The sequence below is a fragment of the Plecotus auritus genome (genome assembly GCF_963455305.1).
Source record: "Plecotus auritus genome assembly, chromosome: 3".
Taxonomy (NCBI): Eukaryota; Metazoa; Chordata; class Mammalia; order Chiroptera; family Vespertilionidae; genus Plecotus; species Plecotus auritus.
The window spans coordinates 9,945,401-9,968,163 of record NC_137772.1 but is presented as its reverse complement, the minus strand read 5'-3'; the positions used below and the strand labels follow the sequence as shown (position 1 = coordinate 9,968,163).

Below are 22,763 nucleotides of genomic sequence, written 5' to 3'. Positions count from 1 at the left end.
CTCTGTAAAAATATCAATAAAATATATTTTAAAAAAAACAAAAAAAACAGCCCCATGGACCCTCTCCATAGCATTACAGTGGCTCGCGGTCTCTTACAAACTAAAAATAATGGCAAAGACAGAGTGGGCAGAGGTGCGTGTACTCTGAGTAGGCGAAACCCAGGGTTTATTTTGCATTATCATGTAGCAATGAGTGTATTACTTATGTGTCTACAGCTGTAAACCTACTGTTGCCCACCCCTGTATCTGCAGTTTCCTTTTCATAGGTTTTCCCTGATAAGTAGGTGCCAAAGCTTGTAAAGAAAAAAAGTATATTTCATTTATATATGTATATATACATGTAATGGTGAATTTACATTTTCTCAGTCTGGTTGCACGGCTGTTGAGGTTGCTTTGCGATTGTGGGCAGATCCCACCCACCTACTTACTGTGACGTTTCTTTTCTAGAGCCAGAATAGGACAGACTCATATACCATTGTGATCTGGGTGCACTTCTTCAGAAGGTACGCTTGCTGCACGCACGGGGAACCGGCGCTGGGCTCGGGGCTGACAGGCCAGGAGATCTGCATGCATTTTAACTATGGGCTCGAAGGGAAGGGAAGGGAAGGGCATAGAACGATGGGCAATCGGGGTATGCGTGCGTGTGCTCTGGCCTCTCCCTGGCATTCATGCCCACTGTGGTTCCAGCAGAATTTCCTCCTTGGGATTCCGCAGAGACACCCTGGGTTGAAGCTTGATCGAGAGGAGGCCGTGGTGGGAAGTGGGGTGGGGGACAGTCAGAGGAAGGAGGCAGGCGAAAGGGATCTAAAGGCAACACAAGTTTTTCCTTGCAGAATGGTTGTTCTGGAATTCTTTTTTTTTTTTTAAATATATTTTATTGATTTTTTACAGAGAGGAAGGAAGAGGGATAGAGAGTTAGAAACATTGATGAGAGAGAAACATTGATCAGCTGCCTCTTGCACACCTCCTACTGGGGATGTGCCTGCAACCTAGTTACGTGCCCTTGACCGGAATCAAACCTGGGACCCTTCAGTCCGCAGGCTGACGCTCTATCCATTGAGCCAAGCCGGTTTTGGCTGTTCTGGAATTCTTTACTCTGCCTGATTTCACAATGAAACCTGTTGCTGGGGGTCTTAGGAACACTGTGAGGAAACTATAACTGAACCCCTCACTTGTCCTAAAAATCCTTCCTCCTGCTTCTGAGTCACAGGCATTCCCAACAGCGCCCCCTCGCTGCAGGGATGCCTCTTGCTCATGGATGCTTCATAGCCACACACACTAATGAGATGATCTTCCCAGGGCGTGAGTTTGTCTAAAGCTGGCTGTCCCCCTGGATTGCTCTGCCTTTGGGGAGCTGCAGCATGCCATGCGTTACTTACTCCTACACACATAATTCACAAGGTCACCGTCTCCACTGAACTTGCCACTCTCTACTGATATATTAGTTTTAAAAGGAAAATTTTGACTTCCTTGATTGTAAATCGGGTTTTAAATGTGCATATTTTTCAAGAAAGAGGGGATGCTATCAGGCACAGTGGTCAGACTGTGTAATTTATTAGCCAGAGTAACAATCTGTGATACTTTCAGTCCTCCACCTGCACACTGATTTGACTGTATATCTAGAGAGAGACAAAGACAAAGGCAGAGATAGAGAAAGACACACAGAGAGAGTCCACTTTATAAAAGCCCGTGCTTGGGCCTTACGTCAGACCAGACGTCGTGTAAGGACAGAGGGTCCTACTGGAAACGTAAATACCAAATACCGAGAGGCTTACTTAGGTGCGACAGTGCAAGGACACTTTATAAATATTTTGGTAAGTAGATACAAAGGAGAGTGATGAACGAGGCGGCTGTGTTGCCTTAGGCCGTGTTCACGGCCAGCGGAAATTCCTCATTTGCATCAGCCAGCGGAGCTGCTTTCTGTTTGGAGCTCTAGTTCAATCCCAGTGCCCCCCAGTCAGGTGGGCAGCTTAGAGCCTCTGGACTTGAATATGAACTTTCTTTTTTTAAAAAAAATATATTTTTATTGATTTTTTTACAGAGAGGAAGGGAGAGGGATAGAGAGCTAGAAACATCGATGAGAGAGAAACATCGATCAGCCTCCTCCTGCACACTCCCCACTGGGGATGTGCCTGTAACCAAGGTACATGCCCTTGACCGGAATCGAACCTGGGACCCTTGAGTCCGCAGACCGACGCTCTATCCACTGAGCCAAACCGGTTAGGGCTGAATCTGAACTTTCACCAAAGCAAGTTCTATGCATCATCGATGAAGGGAAGGATTGAAGTTCCCCACTGGGACTGAGTTTTCTTAAAAAGCCATTGAAAGAGCATGGATACTAGACCAAAAGAAAAGCATGCCAAGTAGTGAGTGGCAAGAGTCATTTGTTTCCTTATGCAGCGGTCGCCAACCGGTGGTCCATAGCCCACTAGTGGTCCATGAGGTCCGAGAGATCGGCGACCGCTGCCCTAATGGAAGAAGAGTACTAAATGACCTGTTTAGCAGTTTCTCTAGGAAGAATACTCGGTAAGCAGATGACATTGATTTAAATATATATACCAGTATACCATTTTATCAGTAACAATGGCATTTGGGTAGTACACTGATCTGCAGGTAAGTCAGGATGAAGTCCCTTGCAGGTGTCACATGGATACTGTTCGCCTGTCCCAGAGGTGGGGCCGCGCTTAGAGCCTGGATACGCACAAATCCCAGGTCTCCGGGGGCAGGGCCTGGGCTGGCCACCGCGGCAAGGGGCTGCCCCCACAGCCCCGCAGCTGTTCACACCAGGACTCTCTGACTGTCCTTTCTCAGAGGCACTAAAAAAAAAAAACCCCGCTCAAAACTCTTGTCAGAAATACGGAGTCATCAGTCTTCTTTCATTAAATGCATATGTTGCCTTTATTTTGGAAGACTCGTAAGTGCTGAAACATGACTTAATAAAGGTTCTCGGGTATCCTGACAGTGACCCTGTGAGTGGGAGAAGGCATCTTTCACAAAAAAAGAAAAGGAGGTGATTTTTACCAAAATTCACCCCACCCTCGAGATGATAAACATTTGGAGATATTTCTCTCCTGCGTTTGTTTGTTTTTTAAAATTCATAGTAACCTTTTTAAAAAAGCAAAATTGAAATTACACTGTCTATATTGATATTTTTCATGTACTTCATTGTTTTGAGAATGTTTTTCCATCTCATTAAGCATTCTTTAAGAATGTAAATTCATGAGGAAACTACAGTAAATAAGTTACGGCACATCCCCAGGAGAGAATACTGAAATTTTATATCCCCTAACGTGAGAGGAGCCAGAAATGCTTCTGTGGTGAGCGGTGTAGTTTTCATTCCTTGAAAACTATTATGTAAGTTACTGTACTTGAGATGTTACAGGCTGTTCTTTTTCCTACAAAGGAGATCATGATAATTCTAAAATTGGGCAGAGCCACCTGGCATGTGAGTCTTTAGACTAAGTAAGAAGAAAAAGAGAAAAAGCAATGGAGTGCCTTCCTAGGAAATGGAAGACCCGCATTAGCCCTTGTATTTCACAGGCTGGAAACCGGGGATCTGAGCAAACGGGAGATGGCGTGATCTTCTAGAATTCACCGACCTGGGGCATTTGTAATTCACATTCCTACCCAACTGCGGCCATCGATTGACCAGGTGGTGAGGAATGTTTAACGTAACTCAGTTTAACGTAAGGACCAGGCCACAGAGACAGTACTAAGCATGTAGTTCTGCTCTTACTTATTCAGAAAATGAACATTCAGAAGCAAATCCCACCTGTAGGCCCATGAGGGGAGTCTCTGAAAGAGTGGAGGTTTGCTCCAGTGGCCCAGAGATGGGGAGAAAGACAAGGAACGTCTAGATTCCCTTTGTTTCTCAAGTACGCAGATTTGAAGGTTTTTAGCAACTTTATCCTGAACAAGGGTTTTATTTGTTAATACCAGTAGGACTTATACTTTACCACATAAGAAAATCAAGGAGAGTGGGAAATAAAAAAGCATATTTCTGTGACCCAGAGATATGGTTTTCCTGTAGGAAGATAATGATTATTAGTCATAATTCTTACACGCTCTTCCCTGCGCTAAACACTTTACATGTGTTATTTAATTATCACCTAACCCGTGGCAAATAGATACCATCATTCTATCCTACAGCTGAGGAGAGTAAGATTGGGGGGCCAGCTTCATCCATTCTTCCAAGTCCTCCCTCAGAAACCATGATCCTGGCTCCTAATGCATGGCCAGTGTGGCTTGAGCGCTGGAGGTATGGTTAGCAATGGGCCCTCATCTCTGCCTCCTGATGGAACGGACGGGACACCTAGCTCAGATTTTCATCTATTTGCCTGTCTCCAAACTGCTGAACCCAAGATTAAGAGTGCAATTTCATGAGGAACCTGTGAGATCTCCCAGGAGATCAGTAAATAACTTTGCCTCTTAATGTATTTTCTTTCTGATTTGAGAATCACCTTAGAATTAGGAATTAAAATAATCAGTGCTATGGTGCATCAGTTGCTTTGGCTCCTTCACCAAAAAGAGTCGTATGGACCTCCAAGAAAGACGCAAAGAATGCTTACAGGACAGAGGTAGAGAAAGACATATTCACCAGTATTTACATAAGAGTCATCACAATCACCAGTTAGATAGAACGGCAAAGACAGGCCTTAGCAACACGTTTTCAAGTGATCCCCATCCATGAATACAGTGTTTGTTTGTTTCTCTATCCAAGGGCTTTTATGAACCAGGTGAAAACATTTGTCGAGGTGACAGATGGTAGAACCAGAGCTTGAAAGTATCATTTCACGGCCACATTCTCTCCACTCCACCACGCAGTAGGCTTTTCTAGGGAACACAGTCCCTGGCTATACCTTAGAGCTGTGCTCCATTAATAAACGGGAGGACCTTAACCCAGTCCTAGCCTTGGGTGGACTGGATAGGCCCAAAGTCCCAGAAAGCAAGCACTTTGTTTTTGGAATAAAAATCTTTTTTTTTTTTGAACCGTCTAATGTCCACAGAACTTATTTTCCATAGGTTTACTAAAACTCTATAAGCAATTGACCAGGTACATTTCAAGTGTTTTTTAGAATCATACCCCCTAGTCAAGGATTATACCACCAGGATGGGTTTAATGTTAAGAGCCAATTATATTCCTGTAAGAGTTAGTCATTGGAGAAAGCATAAAATCTGTCTGGGGCAGATTTGGGGACAAACATTAACCAACAATTCACAGCCCTGATTGAGGCGGTTTTATCTGGCTTTAGTTGTCTTTCTTAAACAAGCTGTTTCTCTTGCTTTATCTTCAAATGTGTAGCAAACCTGGTTTTATCAAACTAAACTAAGCCTAATCATGGGACATTATTTGGAAATGAAGTTTTATTGTTGCATAATGGTTTAATAACCTTGATAAATAAGTTATTTAACGGAGCTTATTGAAAGAAATGGATCTCGGCAGGCTTTTCTTTCTTAATGCAGGAATGATCTGATAAAAGGCTTAATTAGGTAACCTGGTAGCAAACTTGCTCCTATTTCACTATTCAAAAACAACCAAAAGCACTGGGATAAACAAGTAAGATTGGTTCATTGAAAATGCCCTACCCAGGAGCAAAATAAAGAGGCAATTACTGAATTTACTAAAATCCTCCTAACTTCTTCTTTCTGTGAGTATTATTACTTTGGTAGTAAGTGATTAACACAATATGTTGACTCTGGCACCTATTTAGTTAGCTGCAATTGTGATCACATAAGTCATAGCATCATTAGTGCCAACTCTGGACATTTCTTAATAACCTGTCCACTTCTCAGAGGGGAAGATAATTGGCTTTGATGAAGCCATTTCCGTCACATCGGTGTTGATTGTGAGGAGTGACTCGTTTAGTAACCATGGAAATGATGCTGCCGGGGAGGATGAAGGGAGGGACATGTGAGCACACTTCCAGACCTGCTATTTTGTGGACACAACTAAGCAGGGATCCCACACTTCCAGACCTGCTATTTTGTGGACACATCTAAGCAGGGATCCAAGTGCTCTTAATGTCGCATAAAACCGGACTCGTTTGGTTTTGCTTTCCCTTCACAGTTTTGCTGATTCTCTATCCCAGCCTCAGAATTAGGCAATGGAATACTTCACTCACGGAACCCTATGTTCCTTCCAGAAATGGGCCTCATATTTAAAGATGTGTGTCCAAATGCGCTAAAAACAGACCCTCCTCCCAGACACATTTCCCCTACTTCTATTTCTGAAAGCCCTGGTTAATGTCCAGGCTCCCGTACTATATTTATCTGTATATTTGTGTCTTTATTTTTCTGGCATCTGTTTCCATAATTTTTTAATATTTTAATATATATGTATATATACTTGTAGGGCATCAATACAAGAAAAGGAAAGAAAATAGGCAACCAATCTCCTTATTCACTCAAACTCAGTCTAGTTAAGTTGAAAATATGTATATATATTTTAACATGGTTTCACTTGTTCAGCTTAAGTAGCACAGAGCTCTTATCAAGTAAGCTTTGTTAGATTTAGTGTCTTTGGGGATAGGTCATTTAAAAATGACCCATGAAAGCTTGGGTCTTTTTCTATTTTTAAGTATGTTCTACTAATCTTCTACTAATATGTTTCTTTGTAATTCAGCAAGTATTTGCTGAGAGCCTACCATGTATAAGGCACACCGAAGAATATAAAAGGGAATGAACATGGTCCCTGCCCTCAATAAAACATAAACACAGATAACATAATGTACACAGACAAGGCACTAGAATAGCGTAAATGAGAAGGAGCAATTTATGCTGTTGACAAAGGGGCTACTTTGAGATGGGCCTTCGATAATGGGTGTGATTTTAAGAGTATTGAGGAGTAACCCCAATGGCGGAAACATCACAAAAGAGGTGACTCACAGTCCTATCTGCCTGGCCACAGTCATGCTCTCCTGGGAGACAGGGATTTTGCTTTGATTATCTTGGCACCCCAAGGACCCAGAACAATGTCTGACACATGGTAGGCGTCCCGTTGAAAAGGTGCTGATTAAACTGAAATGGAGGCTGAAATATAAAATATACCAAAAAAAAAAAAAAAAAAGCAGCAAAAAAACCAGTTTGACTAATGAACAGAATATGAGATGGGGACTAGATGATAACAACTTGAATGTTAGGTTGGGAACATATTGTGCTGGACTTGATTTGGAATTTATTAATAGATAATGCAAAGTCACTGGTCCTTCAAAAGACTAACCTTGTAACAACTGCAACATGGAATGGAGAGGGAGAGGGAGAGGGAGAGGGAGAGGGAGAGAGAGAGAGAGAGAGAGAGAGAGAGAGAGAGAGAGAGAGAGAGAGAGACTGAGAGAGAGACTGAGAGATAGAAATTAATTGGGGGAAGACTAGCCACAAGAAAGCCAATCAAAAGATTATGATGACAACTTATTTACTAACATGAGATTGAAAGGACAGATGATGAGCCTGAAGTTAGAAGCAGTAGTTACAAGTACTATATAAAGAACAAAAATCAAAAATAAAGACAATAAGAGCTAATATTTAATGATCAATGCTATGTCCAAGAACAAAGTAAAATTTTGATGAATTACCTCTTGGGACTCTTACCACAAACTTGCAATTCACAGGTTTTTAGATGAGGACATTAAGACTTGCAGGAATTAAGTAACTTCCCAAGAAAGCTCTGCTAGATGCCATAGTAGGGTGCTCTATTTCGTTTGATCCCCTGGAACAGAGTATTATGTGACAGAGGCCAGAAACCACATTTACAAGCTTTGTCAAATGCAACTTCTCCTTTGAATACAAATGATTAGCTAGAATATCCAGTATCCATGGTAATAATTCTAAACTAGAATCTATACAGCATGGCACTTTTTGCAAGAGAATTCCCACCTTTTTGTAACCACTGGATTATAGCAGGCTCTGATGGTTTATAGCCATGGACCCACAAAAGGCTGAAGTTCATTGCAAATATTAACAGGAGAAATCCTCAAAAACGGATGCCTAAATCTTTTTATGGAACTAGTCAAAGATGGGCTATAATCGTGTGTGTGTGTGTGTGTGTGTGTGTGTGTGTGTTTAAAACACACCTCTCTATTAAAGCATAAATGGGCAACACAATCTTATATGTGATTCATGTTTTAAAAACATGAGCATTTAAGATGTGCAAGGTGCTGAACTAGATGCAATGAGAGATAAATCATGAAAAAGAAATTCATTTGATCTCACAGATATAGTGAGAGAGACAGACAGACGTGGAGGAAATAAATATTCCAGTATTGCTCCAGGAAAGTGTTTTGAGAACACAGAAACTGTAATCACAGTCAATACATCAGATACGTGAACAAGTGAGTTTTAGAGTCTCTGTGCCCAAGACTGTGAGGGACACAGGCATGACTTCATAGACCGTTATTGACTTGGAAATACATGGTATGTTACAGGCTTTGAACAGATTAAGAGCATTTAAAAAAACACACAGAGTAATTCAGGACGGATTACGTTGAAGGATGGGTGGGATTTGGGGAAATAAGAAAGTTAAGGAAATTTTCTATCCAGATTGGGAAGACAGCATGAACGCCCCTGGTGGATTTCAGGAAGAGCAGATGGATGATGAAGGGAGGGGAGTGGCGGAAGGTGAGACTTAGAAAGTGGAGTCAGGTCAGAGGCTGGCCATGAGGTCATACTATTGCTAGAAGTTGACTCTTGGACAATAGAAGGTTTGAAGAAAAGAGAGAGGTAATTGAGCTAGGTTTTAGGAAGGGTCCCCTGGCAACGGTATAAATGACTGCAGGGAAAGTTAAGTTAGGGACACCTACTTCAGATCTGAAAGACAAACTATGAATGTGATCATGGGATGGCACATTAGGAAACTGTTACAGAGGTGATTCTGCAAACAGACCAGAAAATAATTGGTTTTGAAGGATAACTATGAAGACTGTTAACTCGCTGCTCATTCCTCTGCCCTATTTTCTTTGTGCATGAAAAACCCCAAGTAGTCAATACAAACACACACAAGTTGTCTAAATTTATGGTGTCCTTGTATGTCCAAGAGGCTACCTGTAAGTCAAGAAACCCAAGTTCTTAATTCTAAGCACCTTGGATTGGAGACTCCATGAGAAGGTGAAGCAATGAAAAGCTAACTTATCATATGCACAAAACTGCTTCCTGCTGTCAAATTGTAAAGACATTGGCACACACACAAGAGCGGAGCGAAATTACATGGAATATCACATGCTAACAAGTAACTGCTAAAAACCCTGAAAACTGTTACTTGTCAGGCACCTGGGTTTGTGTACATGGCAAACCCAGAAGAGTTTAAAGGAAATAAAGTGATTGAAAAGAAGTAGCTGCGGTGCTGCTGGGGCCTGTAGATTAATATGCCACAGTAATATGCCACAGTTGCTCTTTCCTCATTCCTTATGAACCCGGGACCTTGACATTCACTGAAGCAAGGTCAACATCCTGCTCTGTGTCCACGAATTGTGTTTCTTCCTCAACTCTACAGAGATGGGTGAAGTAGAAGGACACATGCTCAGAGAAGCAGCATTCCAAAACTCCAAAAGTTATAACATTTCCAGTGTGGATAAGACACACTCCCCCCCTGGAGCCCCCACAGTCTGTATGCCTTGACACACATGAGGAGTTATTCTAAGGAAATGAGTGGAATCCTTTTGACGCAGAGTGGTGCGTGAAGCCAATCAGCATCTCCGCTTTTTCTGGATATTGAACACACTCTGGGTTGGATCTCCCCCCCCCCCCCCCACTCCTGGCGTCCCTTAAGGTCTCATAGTTATCCTATATAATAAAACCCTAATATGCAAATCGACCGAACCGTGGAACAACTGGTCTCTAGGACACACACTGACCACCAGGGGGCAGACGCTCAATGCAGGAGCTGCTCCAGGTGGTCAGTGTGCTCCCACAGGGGGAGCGCCGCCTAGCCAGAAGCCAGGCTCATGGCTGGCGAGCGCAGCGGTGGTGGCAGGAGCCTCTCCCGCCTCCGCGCCGGCAGTTGGACATCCCCCGAGGGGTCCCAGACTGCGAGAGGGTGCAGCCAGGCTGAGGGACCCCTCCGCCCCAGTGCACGAATGGCATGCACCAGGCCTACAGTTTTCTCATTATCCTCATAGGAACTGATTGCTGTTAACATATGTTGCTTAGGTTTAAGCTTATGAAAATATACCCTGTTACGTGTGATCTGTAACTGAAATTAGTACTTATTTTTAAAGCAGGTGATTGTTTTCAACGTTTTTAAGGGAGTTGGAACAAAAGGGTACTTTTCTGTGTGTTTTTGGCCAAGTGGCTGTCACCCCAGAGCAAGAAGACACGTGCGCTATTTCAGCGGCTTCCCTTCACGGCCAGAGCTGCTTCCCAAACGCGACATACCTTTCAGTGGCTCTGGGGTGGGTTCATTTCTCAGATGGTTTTTCTTCTTTCCCCTTTGATGATGCACATTCAGCTCTGTCCCACTCCAGCTATTGAAACAAAATAAAATTATACTCCATCTTAGAAAACTGGTTCTTTCCCCGGCACGTTGGGTGCCCATTTTGGTGAGGGTTTCGGGTAACCTTAGAGGAGTGTTAAATGCTCAGGTGCTTTCTTGTAAAGAGACATTTAATATCAAAAGTGTTATCAGTGCTTCAGCCTTAATCAAAGGAAAGAGGGGACAAAGTCCTTAGGCTGAACGAGGGATGAAGGAAAGGATGCTGCGCTCTCTTCAAGTCCCGCTCTTTCAACAGCGTTCTCAAAACTGTCCCAGAATAACCAATGCCCCATTCCTCATTCTTTTCATCACCAACCAGATGCCAAACAGTCACTGGAGAGGAGCCTTCTGCAAAGCCTGAAGTGATATTCGGGATTTTCACACCTCTATTGATAGCCAAAAGGCAACATAGCTGTTTCACACTAAACTTGATTTTAAAAATCGCAGAAACAGTTTTCCAAACAATGCCACTTTCTAATTCAATACCCACATGAACAATAATAATAAATATACACTGAGTGGCCAGATTATTATGATCTCTGAACACATAATAATCTGGCCACTCAGTGTGTGTGTACATACATATATATATGAGGCCCAGTGCATAAATTCGTGTATGGGTGAGGTCCAGCCAGCCTGGCCAGGGGGAGGGGACATGGGCGATTGGCTGGCCTGCCTGCTGGTCAGACTCCTGGTGGAGGGGACAATTTGCATATTAGCTTTTTATTATATAGGATATACACTGAGTGGCCAGATTATTATGAGTTCAGAGATCATAATAATCTGGCCCCTCAGTGTAATTGCCCATAGTTCATTAGGACTGAAGAATTCTTTTGAGGTCCAAAGAATTAGAAAGTCTCCTGTCCCATTAGAGTTTCATGGATGTTTTTCACTTAAAAATGAAACAAGCGCCAGCTGGTTTGGCTCAGTGGATAGAGCGTCAGCCTGCAGACTGAAGGGTCCCAGGTTCGATTCTGGTCAAGGGCATATGCACAGGTTGCAGGCTTGATCCCTAGTAGGGGGCGTGTAGGAGGCATCCAATCAATGATTCTCTCTCATCATTGATATTTCTGTCTCTCTTTCCCTCTCTCTTTCTCTCTAAAATCATATATATATATATATATATATATATATATATATATATATATGGAAAAAAACCTCTGAAAGTACCACATACATCCCCACCCATGCTCCAGATGAGTAGATGAAGCTTTACATGATCATAAGTGTTTTATCGCTCTTCCTGGGCCCAGTGACAAAGCATAATCTCCTTTCACTGATTTCTTGTGGATTTTTTTGAAGTGCAATTTGTTCTAACATCCCTTAGGGAACTCATGGCCCTTTAACAGGTATCCCTGGTGTTCATTTATATGATGACTTGGGGCTTACAGTATTGTCTTGGATAAAGTCTAAAGAACTTCTCATTTTTCTCCCCTACTACATTTTGCTGCCCATTGAGAAGGTTGTTTTGGAGAAAAATTCCAGTCTCACATGATAGTTTCCTCCACATTATTTGGAAGTTGAGCAATACAAGGCCTAATTACAAGGAACAAAGGTCTCTAATTTCTCAGAGGAAGTCCTCAGGTCTCTGGACCGGCGCCCTTCCTCAAGTGATTGATGGAGTCTCTGACTAAAACAGCTCTTGTTTGCCCCTGTTTCCAGTGTGCATGTTAGAACAGAGACCATTTGACTCAGCAGAAGGTTCTGGGTATTTTCATCGCCCACTTTACAGGAAACATTGGGCTTCTCTGACGCTGTGGTCTAGGCTTCATCTTCTGGTTAGACCAAAAGAATTACCCCTTCTCCGTAGTGTTTGCCTCCCCACCCCGTCTGCCTTTCACATCTGGATCAAAGTTCTAATTGAATGTGACGAAACAGCTGCAGAAAGGTTGCCTACATGGCTTCAGAGGGTCCGCTGCTACCTGTTCTGTGATTCATTCAGAACTAAACGATGTGCCCATGGCTACAGGGACAATTAGGGGTTGAAGTCATGGCTGGGGTCTAAACTTTTTGAAAGTCTTTACTGAGATATAATTCACAAATAAAATCATACACTGTGATAATCTGAAATATGTATATCCTGTGAAAAGATTTCCCCCATCAAGTTATTTAACACCTCACATATTAACCTGTGTGTGTGCGTGTCTATGTGTTTTTTAAACATATATATATATATTGATTTCAAAGAGGAAGGGAGAGAGAGAGCAACATGAATGATGAGAGAGAGTCATTGATCGGCTGCCTCCTGCACACCCCCTACTGGGGATCCTGCAACTCAGGCATGTGCTCTGACTGGGAATCAAACTGTGACCTCCTAGTTCATGGGTCCACGCTCAACCACTGAGCCTCACTAGCCATGCTGTGATCTATATTTTCAGATCAGCCACATTGCCTCAGTCCAAAGGATAGCTTGATCAATACCTCCAATTTATTCTTTGAGATGATAATGAAAATACCTTTCAAAAAGTCGGTAATTGTGTTCTCTAGGTCCTAAAATCAAAAGATAATAAACAAACATCTTCCAGAACCCGGTACAATTTTCATACAGGTGGAACACCTATAAAACTGGGGATGTTTTCCTTATAATCATGCATAAATGTAAGTTGAATGAAATTATTAAATTTTCTGGATTCCAACTGTGGTAGTCCCTTAATTGGGATCAAAGCTCAGTGCTGTTACAGAGATCACAAATAATAGAGCTTACACAGGAGAGATGCTGATAGCCTGCTCGGGTGAGAGCACGGGTTGGCAGTGCAGGGCCAGCATCTCCATAATTGTCAGGGCTTCCCTTACGTCAGTGGTCGGCAAACTCATTAGTCAACAGAGCCGCAGTTTGCCGACCACTGCCTTACGTGACCAGGGTGGCTGCTCCAGATCCTAACACTTGGTCCGCAGTCCAGCCAGCAGAAAGGAGAAAGGGGAAAGCAGAGGCGGAGTGCCTTCCCTTGAAACCAAGGCGCACACTTCCTCTCACACTCTGGCCAAAGTGCGGTCACAACCCAAGGGAAACTGCGAGGTGTCCTCTTAGCCTGGCTGAGGCTGAGGCCCAGCTAAAACTGCCACCGCCAGGTAAGGAGAGGCGGGGTAGCAGAGGGCGACTGGTGATCTCTGCCCTGTGCAGTGACCAATCTCCTACCACAGGATCAGAGAGCTTGCTGGCCACATATTACTAGGGCTTTCATTTTCAAAGCACATTAGAAACGCGTCTTGGATGATTTCAACAATCAAGGGAGGATTTCTCACCTTGTCAAGTGCTACTCCTCTGCAGCTGAAAGCTAACACCGTGCGCTAAGCTAGTCAGAGCCAAATAGAATTAATTAGAGTAAGCTTGTCACTGGAATATCAGGACAATGTTCTTGAAACATGGCACTTTCTGCCTTTGCCTTTTTTCCCCCTCATCTGGTTTATTTACAATAAAAAAGTAGGTTGAGGGATGAAGTTGCAGAAACGGATCCTTCTAACTGTTACTCTATATATCGCATAACCGATAACCAAATGCTGGAGAGAAAAACGTATCTGAGTTGTGTCAGCATAGGCTGCCCCAGCCTGGATCACGTTGAATAATTAATGACAGTGTACGGTTCGTGCTGGTTCGAGAGGCTCCATAAAAATAGCGCTGGCAAGTCTGGATGGGTCATCCTCCACGGAGCCTTCTCCCCTTAGCACCAGGGCTGTGACTCGCATCTGCTGCTCCACCGAGCCAGAAAAACCGAGTTTCCCTTTTTCTTTCTTTCTTTTCTTTTACTTCTTTTTTATTTTTTGGTAACCTTTCTTTAAGAAAATATTTGCCAGAGTAATTTTTAAAATGCACCATTTAAGCCCAGCCGGTGTGGCTCAGTAGTTGAACATCGGCCTATGAACCAGGAGGTCACGGTTCAATTCCCGGTCAGGGCACATGCCCTGGTTGTGGGCTCCATCCCTAGTGTGGGGTGTGCAGGAGGTAGCCGATCAATGATTCTCTCTCATCGTTTATGTTTCTATCTTTCTCTCCCTCTCCCTTCCTTTCTGAAATCAATAAAAATATTTTTAAACACACCATTTAACAACTATCACGTAACTTTTTAAAATATATATATATTTTATTGATTTTTTACAGAGAGGAAGAAAGAGGGATAGAGAGTTAGAAACATCGATGAGAAAGAAACATCGATCAGCTGCCTCCTGCACACCTTCTACTGAGGATGTGCCCACAACCAAGGTACATGCCCTTGACCGGAATCGAACCTGGGACCCTTCAGTCCGCAGGCTGACGCTCTATCCACTGAGCCAAACCGGTTAGGGCTATCACGTAACTTTATATAATGAATAGACAAGACAAGCTGCTTTAAAAAACAACAACAACAACAACAACAACAAAACACCAGCTTGTCTTGTCTATTGATTCTAGCTTAGAGTCCTTGGGCAAACTTGCTATTTAATGGAACTGGACAATCCACCTGTAGAGAGTCTAACTCATTTGTGGAGCAAAAACAAACCAGCTGGCTGTTCCTGGTTAAAGCTCTGGGTTTCCACATTTTGGCTGAGAGCTAACCTGCAGAGGAAATGATAGCACACAACTGCTCTTCTAAAGAGAGATCGTAAAATGATGAAACTGTGCAGATTGAGAAAACATTGTCTACATGTTCCAACTCTCTCGGCTGCAAAGGAGGACACAGACATCACAAAGGCAGAAAGGTTCCTGAAGGCACCCACCCAGTTAGTGACCAGAACTCGCATCGCCCAAATCCCGGAGAAGTGCGCTGTTGACGGACATGCCCGGCAACGTGACCCTAGCGGCATAAACATAAGTGCCCTGTGCACAGGCTGTGCTACATATGTCGCCCACCTCGAGTGGCCTGAGGCACGTGTCCGCTCAGTGACTGAGAATAGGTAAGAATCAACAACTAACAGAACCCGAGACTTAAGAAACCCCTCTCTGTTTCCTTGAACTTCTGCTTTGGTGAGTCTGCGCTGTCTCTCTAAACTCGTGGCTTTCCAAGTTTTTGAAATTTCATACTCTTGGGTGGTGATGAGCTATATCCAGGCCACCGATAATTCTTTTTTTTTTAAAAAAAAAAACAACTTCTATTTATATCAGATAGGAAGGGAGAGGGAAAGGGAGATAGAAACATCAATAATGCGAGAGAATTATTGATTGGCTGCCTCCTGCCCACTCCACACTGGGGATCGAACCCACAACCCGGGCCTATGCCTTGACCAGGAATGGAACTGTGACCTCCTGGTTCATAGGTCAGTTAGTGCTCAATCACTGAGCCACGCCGGCCAGGTCACTGATAACTCTAATAACCATAGTGAAGATGATAGATTATATTTCTTTAATAATTCTTTGTGCCTGGTACCTTTCTAGGTACACAATTTTGAAGGATATTACATTATTTCATTACAATGACATGTATTAATTCCTCACATTGAGCCTATGAGGTACGTATTACTATTTTCCCCAATTTTTTGTTGTGGAACCTGAGGCACAGAACACGTACGTAATTCACCCTAAGTCACACAGCTAGTAAGTAGCAAGAGTTACTATTGAAACCCAGATGGTTACTTTTAATCCCTAAACCGTGTTGGCTATCCTAAAAAAAGAATTATGTATCTCCTAACTGTATGCATGGGAGACAGGTGGCTTAATGGAGTGAGCCCGGTCCTGGGGCCAGAAGAGTTACTGTCTGCTCTCTTTGTATTTGACCATCCAGAGCAGGCGTCCTCAAACTATGGCCCACGGGCCACATGCGGCCCGCCGAGGACATGTATCCGGCCCGCCGGGTGCCGCTGCCTGTCCTGCTTAGCAGCCGACTCGTCCCGGGCCCGCAGTGCGCATAGGAATTTGTTCATAGTTTTTTTTTTAAACTATAGTCCGGCCCTCCAACGGTCTGAGGGACAGTGAACTGGCCTCCTGATTAAAAAGTTTGAGGACCCCGATCCAGAGGGTTGGGCTAATTATACTTCTCAGTTCGTGGCCTTTTATTTGCTTTGACCTTGCTAGGCTCCTCCGTGCATGTGTAAGCACTTCTTTTAACCCATAAGCCACCCACCGTATCTATCCATAATACTGTTTTTTAAAGAAATTAGCAAAAAAAAAAAAAAGTATGTTTCCATTTGGTCGAACGAATAATATGCATTGAACACTGGTCACATGCCCACCACAACTGGAGAAATGCTGCCCTTTCTCCGGTAACAGTTCTTATCATTCTACTACTGCACAGATCTCCAAGGCTCCCTTCATCTCCTCCCGCCACGCCAAGCAGTCCAGGTTTCAGGACCCACAGCAAGAAAAGGGGGGGAAAAATGGTTTAGGCAATCGTTGCCTTTGATTTTCCCGTTGGCATTCGACAGTGGGCGGTTATGCCCTGTAATCAAAGGAAAGTATAAACCGTTCATCTCCTAGCAACTCACTGGAGATTACTGGCAGGGAATAATTTGTGGGGCCGAGTCTGAGTCCGTTTAATTTCAGACTCTGAAGCCAGCGAGTTCCTGCTCTGGGCCATTAACTCTCCTCAGTACCCTGCAAACACAAGAAACCCGGTGTTGATGCCGTTGCGGGAAGAATGAGCATTACAATATCCCAGACGCAGGCAGTTGTATGTGAATGAGACGGAGGAGTTGGATGACCATTTCTGTGGCTGTTAAAAATCTAATTGCAATTAAACGTCACTGGGAATCGAGATCATTTTGCTGCTCTGCAGCCCCCCTTTGCCGAAGCCCGTTCCCCAACCCCCTCATACAAGAGAACACCTGTGGCCCCCACCTCCCAGCACCCTTGCCGCCCCTGATGTGTTCTCCCATGGGCTTCTTATCCGCCCACACAGGCCGGTGCGCTGGGGAGCTCAGTCAAACGCAGCTCCTCGTCAGTGTCAGGAAGCTGCCGCTCCTGGACCTTGACGTACAAAGTGCAGGTGCCATCAACACCCACTTTCTCAGCCATAGGCGCCTCAGGGAAACGGCTGTGACTAGGAGGATGCATCCCATCTCGCCACAGAAGACTCAGTGCTGTCCTTAAAATTAAGTTATAAAGAGAGAAAAGCTGACTTGAGAATTTATTTGAATGAATGACCAAGGCAAGAAATGCTTCGGCCACTAGCCACATGTATCAACACCAGAGAAACATCCACTGTGCCTAGCAGTAGTAGTGACACTGTGGGCGTCATGCACTTGATCCACTTCTAGGGGCTTTGTGTATATTAACACATTGTGGGCCACTAGTTTTATTGCCAGCTTTACCCAGCGGCCAGGTAAGTTTCTATTGAACGAGTACGAAAAATGTCTTACATAAACGTTAAAGGCACACGTTAAAATTAAATACCCATTGCATTTTGAAGTTATTTATTACATGTTCTTATAAGCTAATGTCTTTTTAAAGTATGATACTTTGTAAAACACTGTGTAATATGAAGGAGAATGCTCGTGATCCGTCCGCAGTGTGTTAATCACCGCATCCTTCTACAACCCTAGGAGGTAGGCACCGTTGTCATCTCTATGTAGAGAGGAGGAAACCCAGTCAGGTTCAGGGCGTGGATATGGTAGATGGGCTTTTAACCCAGTTGTCTCGGCCCCAAAGTCTGCACTCTATATCACCACTCCCGCCCACCCCATCAGGAGACGTGGTCCTAGCACCACTCCCATCTCTCCGTCTCGTGCCCGAGGGCAGAGGGTGATACTACAGTCCTTGAAATTAACAGTGATCTGGAACATAAACATCAGTTTGGAAATACTTTTCCTGTAAATTCCTTTGATGAATCAGAAATGTGTCTGTTTGTATTTATTATCAAGAGGAAGAGGCCTGCTTTCTTTTAGGTGCCTTGCTGTGTGGCTGGTACATAGGAAAGTATTCTTGTTCTGAGAGACGAAAGACATGTAACAAAGACTCTACATCCGCTCCGTGCCCTCCAGGAGCACTATAGGACTTTGTGTAGTGAGGATGCATAGCCTTCTTTTAAAAATATTCTGTTGCATATGCCAGAAACACTCACTAAGCAGTTAGTATTCATGAGTTATCTGATGAGCATTTAGTGGTTTTCATTTATTGTTTTTGATCTCTGTCTTTAAGCCTTTTATAGCTGAGAGATGGAAACATGAATGGAGCTGTCACTCATGCATTCTTCGAAAGGATTTTGATTCTGTCTGCATTTTCAGTCCTTTATATTTCAAATTATTGAGTGCCAGAAATTTTCTACTCACTACATAAAATAGTTTTTAATCTACTTTTATTAAAAAGAATTTTTTTTTAAGTACAATGGAATGTTTTTCTCCCAGTGTGTTAGAACTTAGGAAAAAAGCAGGGTTAATTTTACCAGTGTTTTTTCTGATTTTAAAATTTCAGTCCCATTTTTATTCAGCCTTAATTATTCTGGGCTAAATTAAATTTTTTCTTCTTTAATCTGACATGTTATTTTGTTTTCTCTCTCTCCCTTGTTATGTGCCTTTCCCCAACTTCATTCTCTCTCCCTGGAAGTGCAGGAGTTACCTCTTAGAGAAAGAAGCTTAAATTGCTGGAGACTAATATTAAAATACAGTGAATTTTGTTGTTATCTCTGTTTGGCTATATTGCCTCAGATAATCCCATTTTATGCCTAAATAACATAATTTATTCCTTAATATCCCTATTTCCAAAAGAAAAATAAAGCTAATGATTAAATAAAATAAATTTGTTTTTAGTTGCAAACAAATCTATGTATATATATGAGATAAATCCTGATATTTCCTAAAACTTATCATGAAAAATGCCACTATAAAGTAGATACATTTTTAGACAGTGATTTACAAGCCTTTAAATTGTATTCCAAAAACACAATTCCTTATCTTTTCATAGAATCATGCTTTCCAATATGACCTAAGTGGAAGTTTTAAAAGATTTGAGATACACACATAGCAAAGCAATATGTTATTTATTATTGCTTTAAAACCTTTTTTCTGTGCAAATTTTAGGTTATAAGTTCTGTGTGCAGATGCGGTAGAAAAGAGTATAAAGCAAATTTCAGTAAGGATGGCTAAACGTTAAGTTTGTGCAATCTGCCACAATTCTACATGATGGCAGCTCAGTGAATTCATGAAACTCAAGTATAGACCAAGTACAGAGTCAGAGGGCCAGCTGGGGACCAATGGTATGAGTTGAGGCTCATTGTAAGACTTTGCTCAAAAACACCCTACACCCCAGCCTGCTGGCTCCTCCCATTATTTGGAAAGAAATGGAAAACAACCTGTAAAAATGCAAATGTGTTATTTTTCTAAGGCACTACCTCATCACTCATCTTAACAAAACTCAAAGAAATCAAATGTAAGATAAGAAATCAGCCATCTATGCACTTAAATCATGAGGGTTGTCATCGTGAAGGAAGTAATTTTTTCACTGTACTCAGGATAGGCGGTAGTTATTCTATCCCTTTCATAGAATTGAAAATTTAAGATCATGAGCAGTGGTGGCGATCCCACATTTCACTGAATTGCGTCAGCACTGTTTGGAACCAGTGCCCGTGATCAGAGTCCAAAGTTTGATCATGATTGTCTAGTTTCACATGGAAGACAACAGCGGCAAATAATGGTGTTCAGTAGGCACACAGGGCAATATTAATTATGCGATGCTGCACTGTAGTGACAGTGAGCCACTAGCAAACAATAATGATTACAGTTTCTATTGATCAAGTTATAAAGCACTGACTCGTTCCACTCTTTCACGTTCTCTTGCACTCCTGCCCACATAGCAATATTTCTCCCAGCTGCCTAAGTGGTCAAGTCCGTAAAGTTGACTACCTCTGCATATTTCCCAAAGGAAAAAAAAAAAAAAAGATTGATTTCAGCAATTTGTAATACTCATCCCTTCCCCTAACTACCCTGGGTGGGGCCACCGGATGCCAATGTGTGGGTGGAACCCCTCTGTAGATTCCACCCCGTGACTGAATTTCCTGCCTCTGAAGCAAATTCTTCTGATAACGATCCCAAGTCTTCTGAGTTTATATTCTTACCGTGGGAAAGAGATAACAAACAGACATGTAGGATGAGAGATGGTCGGAAGTGCTCTGAAGAAAAAACTCTCAAGGGTAAAGAAAATATGAAGGAGGGCATTTTATCTGGGTGGTTAGGAAAGGTCTCCGATAGGTGGTATTTGAGCATGGACCTGAAGAACGAAAGGAGAGAGCTAGAGATACACAGAAGTGTCCCAGGCACAGGCAAGGACTCTGGGGTCCTTGAGGCTTGGCATATTCAGGAGAAATGATGGTCAGAGAGCTCAGAGCAGAGTCAACAAAGCAAGAGAGAGTGGCAGCAATGAAGCCAGAGACATGGGTGAGGGCTCAGGGCATGGAGGACCCTGAAGGCCCTGGAAGGATGGGAGATGGGAGGCCACTGAAGAGTTTTGAACAGGAGGATAAGTGATCTCTCTCGGGTTTTGGAGACATTATTCTGAGAACCTCGGGAACAGGAGAATGCAGGTGATAGAAGTGAACTACAGAAGACGAATCACAAGGCTACTACAACATTTCAGATTTAGACTAAGGTGTAAGTGGTAGTGGAGAGGTGATGACAAGTATTAGGATGCCGGATCTATTTTGAAGGCAGAGATTGTAGGACTTGCTCATAAGTGAGGGGAAGGGATGCAAGAGGTCATTTGAGTCAAATGTCATGTCACTGGCTTTGATCTGGGCAACCGAAATGGTGATGCTGTTTGCAGAGAAGGGAGATGCCCCAGGAGGAAAGGGTGGATGGATGGTGGGGCAGAATGAGGGGCCAGGTTGATGTGCCTGGGGGACATCTAAGTGGACACAGTGAATAAGCAGTGACATTCTAAGTCTGGCATTCTGAGGACAGGCAGGGGCTAGAGAAGTAAATGTAGGGTTCTTCAAGCAGCACTAGTTTCAGTGCCATAGCCCCTTTTTCAAACTTATCATATAGTTTAAAAAATACACTTTTATTGATTTCAGAGAGAAAGTGAGAGGGGGGGAGAGAGAGAGAAACATCAGTGACATCAATGATGAGAATCATTGATTGGCTTTCTTCTGCACGCCCCCTAGTGGGGATCGAGCCCACAACCCAGGCATGTGCCCTGACCGGGAATTGAACCATGACCTCCGGGTTCATAGGTCAGAGCTCAACCACTGGGCCACACTGGCCAGGCCAAACACATCACATCTTACTCTGAGATTGCCTCAAGTATGACTGCCTACACCCCTGTATAAGTTTGGGAATTTTTCTTGGGAGGAGTGGAGACCCGATTATGACGAAAGAAAAAAATAATGTAAAAACACGACAGGAGGTAAAAACGTGGAACCAGGGTGGCAGGATGCCAGCGACATGCCTCAGCTGCTCTGTGATGGCTGTAGGTGTCTTGTCCCTTAGCCCTCATTTGGACGACGCTATACAGCAAGAGGCCACCTGAACTAAACATCAATTCGACCCATACATTCCTACAAAGTCCTCTAGTTGAACTTGAGAAACATGATATCTGCCCAAACAAGTTGCCTGCATCTCTCACACAATTCTATCTCGTTGGATCGTAGAAGGCATTAAATTGGTTTTTAAAGCAGTTCCCAACATCTAATGAGTAATATACATGTTATGTTTTGGACACATTTATTTGCCATTTCCTAACAGAGCTATGACTCAGCTGTGCGTCTCTGAAGGCCCATCCGCGTTCACCCAACGAGCGTGGCTTCTCTAAGCTCCATCGGCAGCGTGGTGTTGGGCATCTCCACTGGCAGCCTACCCGCTGGCCTCCCTCGCCGTGGGCAGCGGACCGGCGAGTGCTCACTTTGTCATTAGCAGGCACCGCTAATACATGACTCAAGTTCCGTAACTGGTAAGACAGCGCTCCTACAGCAGGAAAGCAGCCGGTCCCTTCCACGCTCAGCAAAGTCAAAAACAAAAAACACTTCAGTGCTGGAAACTAGCAACCATAATGCAAATACAGGCATCACACCTTCATGGGGGAAAGGACCGAGGTGGTCACTATGGGGAAACGCATTCCATTCCTCTTGAAATTTGGGGGTAAATGTAGTCTAATATAAAATAGGGGAACTCAGACACACTCCACCAGCCATAGAAAAACTGCCCTTTGCTTATTTTTAAAAAATGACATCAGTAATAACTTTAAACACTTTATACCATTTGGCCAGTAACACGATCTTATTTTATGTCCCAAGATGAGAAGCAGCAAGGCAACCACAGGCAGCAGACCTTGGGGAGGGGGCAGCACCCTCTGTCTTACAGTTTAGGCGTCCAGATCTCCGGGTTGGGGCAAGTTTTGTGCAAGCAAAGCTAAGATGATGATGGTGACTTTCAGTCCTGGGGACAAGAATCCTGGGGTACTAGAACT

General features: G+C 43.4%; 1 protein-coding gene across 8 annotated transcripts in view; it reads left to right on the top strand.

Annotated features, from left to right (window-relative positions):
• SORBS2 (sorbin and SH3 domain containing 2) overlaps positions 1-22,763 on the top strand; it is a 207,745-nt gene that overhangs the window by 73,165 nt on the left and 111,817 nt on the right. Inside the window, exon 2 of one of the 8 annotated variants that reach the window (XM_080661534.1) lies at positions 448-503. The exons of the other annotated variants lie outside the window; for them this stretch is intronic. The gene's annotated coding sequence lies outside the window, so the exon portion shown is untranslated. The remainder of the gene's footprint in view (positions 1-447; positions 504-22,763) is intronic. 8 annotated transcript variants of the gene reach the window in all.